The sequence below is a fragment of the Zingiber officinale genome, chromosome 7A, assembly GCF_018446385.1.
Source record: "Zingiber officinale cultivar Zhangliang chromosome 7A, Zo_v1.1, whole genome shotgun sequence".
In the NCBI taxonomy this organism is placed as follows: domain Eukaryota; kingdom Viridiplantae; phylum Streptophyta; class Magnoliopsida; order Zingiberales; family Zingiberaceae; genus Zingiber; species Zingiber officinale.
In genome coordinates, this window is record NC_055998.1 from 106829145 (window position 1) to 106840983 (window position 11839).

Here is an 11839-nt window from a genome sequence, read left to right on the forward strand (position 1 = left end):
AATCTGCTGGTATGAGAGTGGTGAACAGAATGAACTAGAACTTCAGACAGATCTAGTAGCAGATACCACAGCAGCTATACAGCAAATCCGCCAGAGGATAGAGACAGCTCAGAGCCGCGAGAAAAGTTATGCTGATACACGGCACAGACCCTTAGAGTTTTCAGTCGGGGATACAGTGTTCCTCAGAGTAGCTCCCATGAAGGGAATGATGCGTTTTGGGAAGAAGGGCAAACTTAGTCCCAGATATGCGGGACCATACCTTATCAGCAGAAGAGTGGGCAAGGTAGCATATGAGCTAGAGCTACCCCAGGAAATGTCAGCTGTCCACAACGTATTTCATGTCTCTATGCTGAAGAAACATACCCCAGATGCCACTCAGGTGATCGAGCCCCAGTCGGTACAAATCCGCAAAGACCTCAGCTATGATAGTCAGCCTATTCAGATAATAGACCGAGCAGTTAAGAAATTACGGAACAAGGAAGTACCCTTAGTCAAAGTCATTTGGCACAGTCACACAGCAGAAGAGGCAACTTGGGAGACAGAAGCTAGTATGAGACAGAAGTACCCAGAATTATTCTAAGTTCGAGGACGAACTTTTTATAAGGTATGGGGGATTGTAACGCCCGAAAATTCTCAAAACTATTTTAGGAATATTCTATAATTTTTCTGGAATTATTAGATATTTTTATGGAATTTTTAGAGTATCGGAAGTAGCAAAAATGAATAGAAAAGTAAAATGGATTAAGCGGGAATCGAACCCGGGACCTCTCGGGTCCGCTAAACCTTTAGTTAGCCTTAGTAACCGGTGAACCCAGCAGGGCCGTGCTGAGAGAAAGGAGAATCAAATATATTTATAATTGAGTTGGGCCAAAATACCCACTTAATATAAATAGGAAAACATAAGTTGGTTTGGGTTTATTCTTTGGTTCGGCAAAAAACCTTCTCCATCGAGACCTCACGCCGCCCCTCTCCTCCCTCTTCCTCTCGGCGCCCGAACAAACCACAAGGAGACCTAGGGTTCTCTCCCTAGGGCCCCAAGGACACCTTCCGGCGACAACTCCGGCACGAGGACGCACTCCTTCGCGAGAGGAACGCATAAACGCGGGAAGTTTGTTGAAGGGGTCACCTCCACTGGAATTTCAGCGATTAAAATCGTAAGAAACTTCATATACGAGGTAAGAAACCCCTCACCTGCAGTATAAGTAGCTCCGTTTGGGTTTTCTACGCATTAGTTTAACTATATGCAGATTTTTATCGACGTATAGCGTGAAATTGACCCTCCTCGCAGGTTTAGGGATTTAGTGAGCACTTCTAGATGGGCCGGACACGTAATCCCTCTTCAATGGGGGTTTCTAGACGTTGTCGGGTGCCTAGAAGTGGTCTCCCTAATAGAGAGGAGAGTTGGGGCACACTAGGTGTTCGATAAAATAGCTAGTTAAGTTAAAATGCAAATTAGGCATTTTAATAGCTCAGTTAAATGCATTAGAAGCATTTAAATCAGTAAATCATTTTATTTTAGCTTATATGGGACCACGGTCCAATGGGTGGGCTCCCACAGTCGCCTCTAGGTTCAGATAACCTAGAAACAGCAAGTTAAAACAGTTAGCTATATTCAGTATTTTATTTTCAGTGGCACTGTACTGGATCAGATATCCATTGGGTTGGACTCCCACAGTCGTCCCTAGGTTTAGATAACCTAGTTAACCCTACTAAATTCGGTACTTGCAAACCCGGGTCTAGTTAGGGATGCACGCACAGCAAGTACAGTTGCCGGGCCCAAACAACATGATTATGTATTTTCACTTATTATGAAGTAGTTTTCAAAGCTCAAATTAGTTATGTTAGTTGAGTTGGAATTCAGTATCAGTTTAGCTACAGTTTAGCTTACTATATGTTCAGTTCAGTTATCTTTATTGATTCATATGATTAGTTGTCATGCCATGTTCAGTATGCATGTTCAGTTATTTCAGTTTATGCTTGCAACCATAGTATGTCATGCCAGTACATGTTTTCAAATAGCATTCTTTAAAAGCATGTTTGCATCGTTGCATGTTTTAGTGAGGTAGTTGGTTTCTTACTAAGCTTTAAGCTTACAGATTCTATTTTCCTTATACTGCAGATAAAGGTAAAGGAAAAATGGACTAGCAGAGGAAGCTGGAGGCCAATGTAGAGATGGTGTGTGTGGCAGGAACTGGAATAAAAGATTCTTAGGGGACTTAGCGAGTTTAAACCGTAGAACTCTTCAGTGTTTACTTTTATGCACGTTTAGTTGTGTAATCACTACAACAAAAACATTAAAAGACAACGGTTAAAAACCGTTGTCATAGGCCCTTTAAACCCGTTGTAACTGACACTGTTGTTAAATGTGCGGTAAAAGACAACGGTTTAAAACCGTTGTCTTTGACCACATTAGACAACAGTCATGCAACGGATTTAAAGTGTTGTCTTTTAATACCAAAGACAACAGTTCTGCAATTGTATAAAACCGTTGTAATTGCCAGTTTTGCAAAAATTTGATCGCAGATATGCTTTTGACAACAAATACACTGTTGTCTTTCTTCAAAATTTAGTTTAAAATCATTGTCTTTGAATACTTTTCACAACGGTTAAAATCGTTGTCTATGTTGATTAGAAAATCCATCGCGAATAGATAAAACATTATAATTCTTTTGCACACAAACTGGTACAACATATATACATTCACAAAAACTGTTTTCAACATATATACATTCAGTTGTCTTTTATACATCTTTTCTCAATCAAAAACTGGTACAACATATATGTACATTCACTTAAATTTATAAACTTCTACAATTACTACAAGCTATCCAAACATGACCACAAGTAGTTTATCAGACCATAACCACAAAAGATAAGACCATAAAATTAAGTTTATCAGACCACAACAATTTTCACGTACTGGTCCATTTTCTGCATACAGAATTTCATAGACTTAGCTTGCAAACCCAGCTTTCTCCCTTTTCTGAAAATAAAATATAGTTAAAGCCATAGAAAAAAGTATAAACATGCATGTATAAACTGATAATCATTGCAAACTGATAATTGAAACGAATAAATCTAATAAACCACTACAAACTAAATTGATAATTGAAACAAACAAGCTCCAAAAGTAGAAAACTTATCAACATGTATAAATAATTATAAACTTCTTGCAGCTTTGCATCTTTTGTACAGTAGAAACCAAATTGTGAAGTACGTACATAAATCTGGACCTTCTGAAATGTTTAAGTAAAAGAATTGTAAAATACCGGAAAAAAAAATGTCGGATAACGATAGGGGAATTTTTCGAAAATTTTAGGAATTTTCTGGGAATTTTTCGGAGCTTGTATGGACGAGTTTATGGAGATAAAAGTGGGTCCTGGGAAAAGCCTGTTTAGGCTACCCATTTAAATGAGGAAAAGTTAAATTTTCTTTTCCTTTTCTTTTTCTTTTCTTTTTTTTTATTTAATTTCTTCTCCTCTCCCACGCCGCTTCCCTCTCCCGATTTCCCCCGACCCCGTGCCCTAACCCATGCGACACCGGCGATTTCCTCTCCTCCCCTCACGCGCGCCCTAGCCATTCCTTTCCGAGCCATCCCCGACGCCAAGCTTGCTCTAATTGCTCCACCAACCGGCGCCATTTCTCTTCTCTTTACTCTATGCAGCGCCGACACCGACGCCGACGCCGACGCTGGTCATTGCCGCCGTCGCCAGCCGAGGTCCCTACTTCTTCCTCTTCTCTGTGAAGCTGAGCCATCGCCTAGCACCGAGACTCTTCATTGCCGGCACAGGGCCACAGCGGGCTTCACCTTCCGTGCCCTAACATCGATCTTTAAGGTATAGTGTTGCCAGATTTCGGTTGATTGGGCTCTGTTCTACATTAATCCTTCTTGTTCTTGTTTAGGGAATGGGGTGGATTAGTTTCGTTCCTTTTTCCTCCTGGTCAGATGTTGCACTTTCTTGCCTTTGCTTGTGGAATGAGGTAATAAGATTGGAGAAGAGGTAGTGTGCAGAATTATTGCTGGAAATTGACTAGAGATAGATTATCTTGTTGAATTTCTTGATTCCCTTACTTGATCTGATTGTTAAGGTAGACTCCAACAGTGAGGTTCTGTGCTCTGGGGTGTTCTTGGTTCCGACAGCTACTCCAACCAACAATTTCCCTTGTTCTAGCATCAACAGTGGCTGTATATTTGGATTGAGGTAAGAAATGTGTAGAATTCCATTTCATTTATGAAATGATAGTTTGGATTGGTTGTGTTGATTTGTGATGCTAGATTTACTGAGAAACAGATTTAATGGAGGGATAAGTCATATTTAATGGATGATTAATTGTGTTTGTTTATAGGAGGAATTTACCCTTGCTAAAATTACACATAAAATGAAAACTTGGAATAGTTAGGGTTTCTGGTAAATAAGGATTTTGGGTTTAGCTATTTTATTTACAAATAAAACTTGGCTAAACCATACGATTTATTACAGGATTCGGATTCAGGACGAGCACTTCGACATAGAGGTTGATTAGCTCGATCTACATTTGAGGCGGGTACCTCTTGACTTATCTTTTATGATAATGTCTTTGGATATGCATAGTATTTTATAACTACAAGCAATGAACATGTTTGTCTTTGGTATGTCACTGTTTGATATCCATAGCATGTTAGGTTTATCGCCTGTGACGTATCCGTGCTTATATCATGTGATTTATTGCCATGAGTACTGTATTACCATGAGTATCTTAGTTTCTAGAATAAGTGACATACCATGTTTTACTGAGGTTAGGATTAGGTTATGGACTTTTGGTTTCAGTCATGTGTATCGAGATTATCTGATACTTAGGTTTTATGCCATGACTGGCTTGTGTACTTCTATTTGTATATCATATATGATTCGTGTACCTAGACCTTGATTCTTGTTATGTGCATATTGTTGGTACATATGTTATGGAAGGAGATATATTTAGGATCTAGGTTGCTATACCGTAGAGGACTTGTATGCCCTAGATCCGTGGATTGACCTACTGATACTGTGGTACCCATATTATGTATATATGGATTTTTCTATGCTGATCAGGATATTCCATACTTATTATGTTCAGGACATAGGTTTTTGATATTCTATCTGACCTGTACTATAGATTTTGGTATGTGACCATCGCTTTTACAAGACCCATTTTGTATATATGGATATGGTTATGTTGATCGGTTTTGTTATGCATAGTGACATGCATCATGATTGCATCTTTGTGCGATTATCGGCTCCACTATGGTTGAGCCCATCGCCGATTACATGCACACACCCCACTCATGGTTTAGTGGTATATCGGGCGGTGTGTGCTGTTTGGCTCCGTTGGTCACATGACCCAGCGAGGTAGCCGGCATCGCTCTGTTTGGCTCCGCTGGCATTTAGTGTAGCAGAGTACCGGCAGACGGTGGACTCTGTTTGGCTCCGTTGGTCGTGACTCGGCTGGCAGAGATACCTCCCGTCATCGTGTACGGGAGTTGAGAGCATTGAGCTCCCCATTTATGATTTGGGGTCACGGGACAGGCGACAAGATCCCATCCACTCGGTCACTCATCGGGAGCAGTGACGACAGAGTGGTCATGACCCTACCCACTCGGTCTCACCATTTTGTGTGAGATGGCTGACTGGCGTGGGGTGACAGAGGCATCATTAGCATCATATGCATTGATGTATTTATATTCTTATGATTGTGTCTGCTGCATTTGGTTTGCTGCATTTGGTTGGATACATACTTTTGACTGCAACAGGATTATTGACATTTTCGGTTTGACGACCCTTTTGTGCGGATAGGAGTTCTGGTGAGTCTGACTTCCTCTGTTACCTTTCGGTTTTCGTATTCCTATATATGATTAGGAAGTTTTATGTTTGTTGTTGTTAGATATATCTTACTACTCATGTCTATTGGTATTCATTGAGTTGTTGAACTCACCCGTTGATACTATTTTTTCAGGTACCGAGTTATTTATGGTGTCGCTTGGAGCATCTGTCTGCTGGTCCTCACGTCACATCCGAAGACTTATCGGTTTCACGTATGTTTTGCTTGTTTTATGTATCGGTTTGTTTAGCTCGTACTCTGGTTTTATTTTTGGAGGGTTGATGTTGTTATGTGGTGTTTTGTATTTGTTATTGGTTGTGTAAGCCTAAGCGCTTTGTGTTTGGTTTTTACAGTAGGTCGCTTTATTTTTAATAGCAGTGGTTGTGTCAGAGGTGAATTTGATATTAATGCGTGGTGTTTGTTTTCTTTATTGTTATTATTCCAACCACATGGCTGAGGTATATAGTGCTTGTAGAAAGTTTCGGATTGTCCGATGCTGCCGAAATTTCTTCGGACAGAGACTCCTTTGGGGCGTGACAATTTAGTGGTATCAGAGCCAAGTTATACGATACTTGCTATGTGTTCTGGATTTTCGAGATTTATCTGATATCAATTTATTTGGTATCAGAGATTGACTTACGTGTCTTATTTTTCCGGTGTTTCGGATTTTGTGTTTTGGTCTTCTCGATGTGACTTTTCGGGACCTGGCAGCAGCAGGACATCTCCAAGCTATAGGAGGTATGTTGGTATATGATATCCTACCTTTTTGATTAGTTTATGCACCGTTGACTATTACAGTTTATGACATGTATTAGCACTTTTTACTAGTACCTGTCTAGTTTAGATAGCATATATTTTATGTATTAGGTAAAACCCTGATGATGGTCGACCTTGATAGAGATTAAGGGTTTCAGTTTCTGGTGATTTATTATATCATACACCAGTAGTATTTAGCTTCTGTTATTACTAGTTGGTTAGCAGATTGAGGCACATACCAGCCTTTGCTTTTATTAGCTGGGTAGTGGATAGAATCTATATCATTATGTTGACCTAGCCAGTAGTATAACATGTTATCTTAGTTAATTTCATCCGTAGATAATTGATTTACTCTTGTTAGATCGGTCAGTAGAAGACTGATCTACGTTTGTCGACTTGGGTAGTTGTGGATGGATATACCTTAGTGATTGCCGAGGATTAGCGGACACTGGTTAGATTTGGATAATCGATTACTGATTCATTATTTTGGGTTGGTCCGATCAGTAGGGGATCGACTTACGTTATTTTATAAAAAATACTGATCTTTGGGTGAATTGTGTTTAGTTGGATATCTTAAGTATATTGGGTACATGACTTGTATTGACGGGGAAAGGACTGAATTAGCCATATACTATTGTCGGTTTGGTCAGTTGATAGAGGATCGATGTATCCTATTCCATGGGTACTGTAATTTTAGACTGTATGTACCTAATTGGATAACTTAGAAGATGACATAGGGTTTGTGTGATAGATTGGATTTAAATATGCTGATTATGCATATATATGAAGTGTACATATGATTGTTATAAGTTGAAGGATGTCTATGATGGATGGTTCATTTGTGGATAGTGTGGGTATTCCCATCTAGATATAGTTGTTGTAGGTTCCTTGCGGATTATAGCTATTTAGTTAGCTGTACGTGCCTGATTGACATATTTGAGGTATCTTGTTGATTATGTGTGATTTGTGAATGCACCGGGGTTTAGTATGCCTTATTGGAAGTATATGTTGATTATACTCTTGGCATATGTGTGTATTTGTCATGTGAGTATTGTTTGAGTGGTATTGTTGATTTTACCTACGATGATATATGCACACGGGTTCGGTATACATTGTTGGAGGTATCACGGTGATTCATACCTATGTTGTGTGTGCACGTGTGTCAGGTCTATGATTGGTAGCATCATGATGATTCTACCTATGTTGAATGTAGAATGTTGAGTGTCTACATTATGTTATTGGTTGTATTATCCTGTCAACTAATTCTCCTATTGGTGGAAGACCGACTCACTAGGATGATGATATAGTTGACTATGGATTTGATTTGTTTACCGGGTTGTTATACCCTAGGCTATCCGTAGTGATCTGTAGTAGAGAGATCTCGTGCAATCTCTAGTGTGATAGTTAGGTGCCTTGGACATTTATGTATTGTTTGTGGTGGAGCGTAGCTCCCATATATTTTTTTATTTGTTCGTAGCTCCCACATATTTTAGATGGTTGTGGTGGAGCGTAGCTCCCACATATTTCGGATTATTTGTGGTAGAGTGTTGCTCCCACATTTGTGGTATTTCGTGTGATGGAGCGTTGCTCTCACACTAGAGGATCTTTTCCTTGGTGATTTATTTTGTTGGTGATTAGATTTCCGACTTATTATCAGAGATCTTGTGGATAGGGATGTCTGTGATACGGATGTCATGTATCTTGGTTTTTGCCATATAGGCTTACAGTGCCTTAGATGTTTTCAGGAACTCGATGATTCTGGTAGTTCGAGGATGTTTGGACCGGTTTCCATTGTCTTTGTTGACGATGTTGTGATCTATTTTGGATCCGCGGTGAGTCACGCACACCATTTTGCATAGTTCCAGAGATGTTTCGATGGGAACATCTATATGCGAAGTTCAGTAGTGCGTTTTGGGATTGTCTTCTGTGAGATTTTGTGGGACACATGGTGACCAGTAGGAGTATACCGTGGTTCCACAGGAGATCGAGGTTGTTACCGTTGGGAGTAGACGGAGTCTATGGAAGAGGCTAGCAACTTCCTTTGTTTGGCCGATATTTTCGGAGATACGTTGAGGGTTTCTCACGGATTGCTATGCTACTTACACGCCTGACCAGGAAAGGCGTGAAGTTCACTTGGACTGAGGATTGCAAGACCAACTTCTAGGAGCTGAAGCGGAGACCAGTTCGGCTCCGATTTTGGTTTTTCCTTTTTGGAGAGGACGGATTCGTGCTTTATACCGACGCATCTCTACAGGATTTGGGCGCTGTTCTGATGCAGCACGACACGATAGTCTTCTATGTTTCTCGGTGGTTGAAGGAGCATGAGAAGAACTACCCTGTATATGATATAGAGCTAGTCGCCATTATTTTTGCCATGAAGATTTAGCGACAATGTTTATATGACGTTACATTTGAGATTCTCATTGACCATAAGAGTCTCAAATATCGGTTTACTTAGAAGGAATTTAATCTCCAACAGAGGAGAGGGATGGGGTTCCTGAAAGATTTTGATTGTACCATTAGCTGTCACCCAGGAAAAGCTAATGTGGTTGTCGATGTACTTAGCCGGAAGTCTAGGGTGACTTTGGCTTGCCATCGAGTAGTGGTTACAGACAGAATAGAGTATTCTTGTTACCATGGTTGCTTAGTTGTCGATCAGGACGAGGATCCGAGAGCCCTATGCTGCTGATCAGTATTGGCAGTTTATTTGCAGCCAGATAGCTTCCGGGTAGCAGACCGAGTTTACACGAGACGAGGAGGGTGTTTTACACTTCCGAGGCAGATTATGCGTATTTCAGTCTCATCCGGTCTTATAGGAGTTACTTCCGGAGGCTCATCGCTCATGAGTTGCTGTTCACCCAGGCGGTACCCGTGTGTACCAAGATTTGAGGTGTTTCTATTGGTGGAACAACATGAAGGACGACATGAAGAAAGACATCGCATAATTTGTAGCAAGATGTCTTGTCTGTCAGCAAGTGAAGGCTGAGCATCAGAGATCTGTCGACTTACTTCAGCAGATTTCTATTCCTGAGTGGAAATGAGAATATATTACTATGGACTTTGTGGTGAGTTTGCCGAGGACATGACGAGACCATGACGCGATTTGGGTAATCTTTGATCAATTACCCAAATCCGCGCACGTTGTAGCTAATCGGAGGACAGATTTCCTGGATCGATTGGTAGATCTGTTTTGCCGGGAGATCATCAGATCACGTGGTGTTCCGTTGATTATTATTTCGGATAGAGACCCCGGTTCACGTCTCGTTTTTGACAGAGTCTGCAGCAGGTCTTGGGCACGCAGCTCTGTTTCAGTACAGCTTTCCATCCTCAGACAGATGGATAGTCACAGCGGACCATTCAGACTCTAGAGGACTTGCTGAAGTCTTGTGTATTGGATTTTGGAGGCAGTTGGGAGGACCATTTGCCATTGGTAGAGTTCGCCTACAACAACGGTTTGCATTCGGCTATCCAAATGCCACCGTTGAAATGTTGTATGGTAGGCCTTGTCGGACACCCACCCTCTGGATGATAGTGGGAAGGCCCAGTTGTTAGGACCTCATAGAGCTCAGCATGAGGCAGAGTTGGTCCGTATTATCAGACGGAGGATGTCAGAGGCGTAGGACCGGCAAAAGAGTTATGCAGATCGGAGTCAAAGACTCTTAGAGTTCTCTGCAGGCGACCATGTATTTCTGCGAGTTTCACCCACGAAAGGGGTGAAGAGATTTGACTTCAGAGATAAGTTAGCTCCGTGATACATTGTATCTTTCCAGATCTTGGAGAGGATTGGAGCGGTAGCTTTTCAGCTGGCACTATAGCCGTCCCTGGCAAGAGTTCACGACGTATCCCGCGTATCTATGCTGAGGAGATACATACCTGACCCGACACATGTGCTGGCAGATATCTCAGTTTTCGTACAGTCTGACGTGACCTACGAGGAGGTTCCGGTACGAATTTTTGACCGGAAGGAGTGTCAGTTGCGGAACAAGACTATCCGACTGGTTAAGTCGGATGGCAGCATAATACAGCCGAAGAGGCTACCTGGGAGCTCGAGGATACTATCCGAGCTCGATATCCCCATCTTATCACTTGAGGTGTGTGATTTAGTTTACCATTCAGCATTTATACTATATATCTGTTGTTAGTACTTGTTGATGGTAGATAACAAAATTTGGGGACCAAATTTCTATTAGTGGGGGAGAATGTAAAATACCGGAAAAAAAATGTCGGATAACGATAGGGCAATTTTTCGGAATTTTTAGGAATTTTCTGGGAATTTTTCGGAGCTTGTATGGACGAGTTTATGGAAATAAAAGTGGGTCCTGGGAAAAGCCTGTTTAGGCTACCCATTTAAATGAGGAAAAGTTAAATTTTCTTTTCCTTTTCTTTTTCTTTTTCTTTTTCTTTTTATTTAATTTCTTCTCCTCTCCCACGCCGCTTCCCTCTCCCGATTTCCCCCGACCCCGTGCCCTAACCCATGCGACACCGGCGATTTCCTCTCCTCCCCTCACGCGCGCCCTAGCCATTCCTTTCCGAGCCATCCCCGACGCCAAGCTTGCTCTAATTGCTCCACCAACCGGCGCCATTTCTCTTCTCTTTACTCTGTGCAGCGCCGACGCCGACGCCGACGCTGGTCATTGCCGCCGTCGCCAGCCGAGGTCCCTACTTCTTCCTCTTCTCTGTGAAGCTGAGCCATCGCCTAGCACCGAGACTCTTCATTGCCGGCACAGGGCCACAGCGGGCTTCACCTTCCGTGCCCTAACATCGATCTTTAAGGTATAGTGTTGCCAGATTTCGGTTGATTGGGCTCTGTTCTACATTAATCCTTCTTGTTCTTGTTTAGGGAATGGGGTGGATCAGTTTCGTTCCTTTTTCCTCCTGGTCAGATGTTGCACTTTCTTGCCTTTGCTTGTGGAATGAGGTAATAAGATTGGAGAAGAGGTAGTGTGCAGAATTATTGCTGGAAATTGACTAGAGATAGATTATCTTGTTGAATTTCTTGATTCCCTTACTTGATCTGATTGTTAAGGTAGACTCCAACAGTGAGGTTCTGTGCTCTTGGGTGTTCTTGGTTCCGACAGCTACTCCAACCAACAATTTCCCTTGTTCTAGCATCAACAGTGGCTGCATATTTGGATTGAGGTAAGAAATGTGTAGAATTCCATTTCATTTATGAAATGATAGTTTGGATTGGTTGTGTTGATTTGTGATGCTAGATTTACTGAGAAACAGATTTAATGGAGGGATA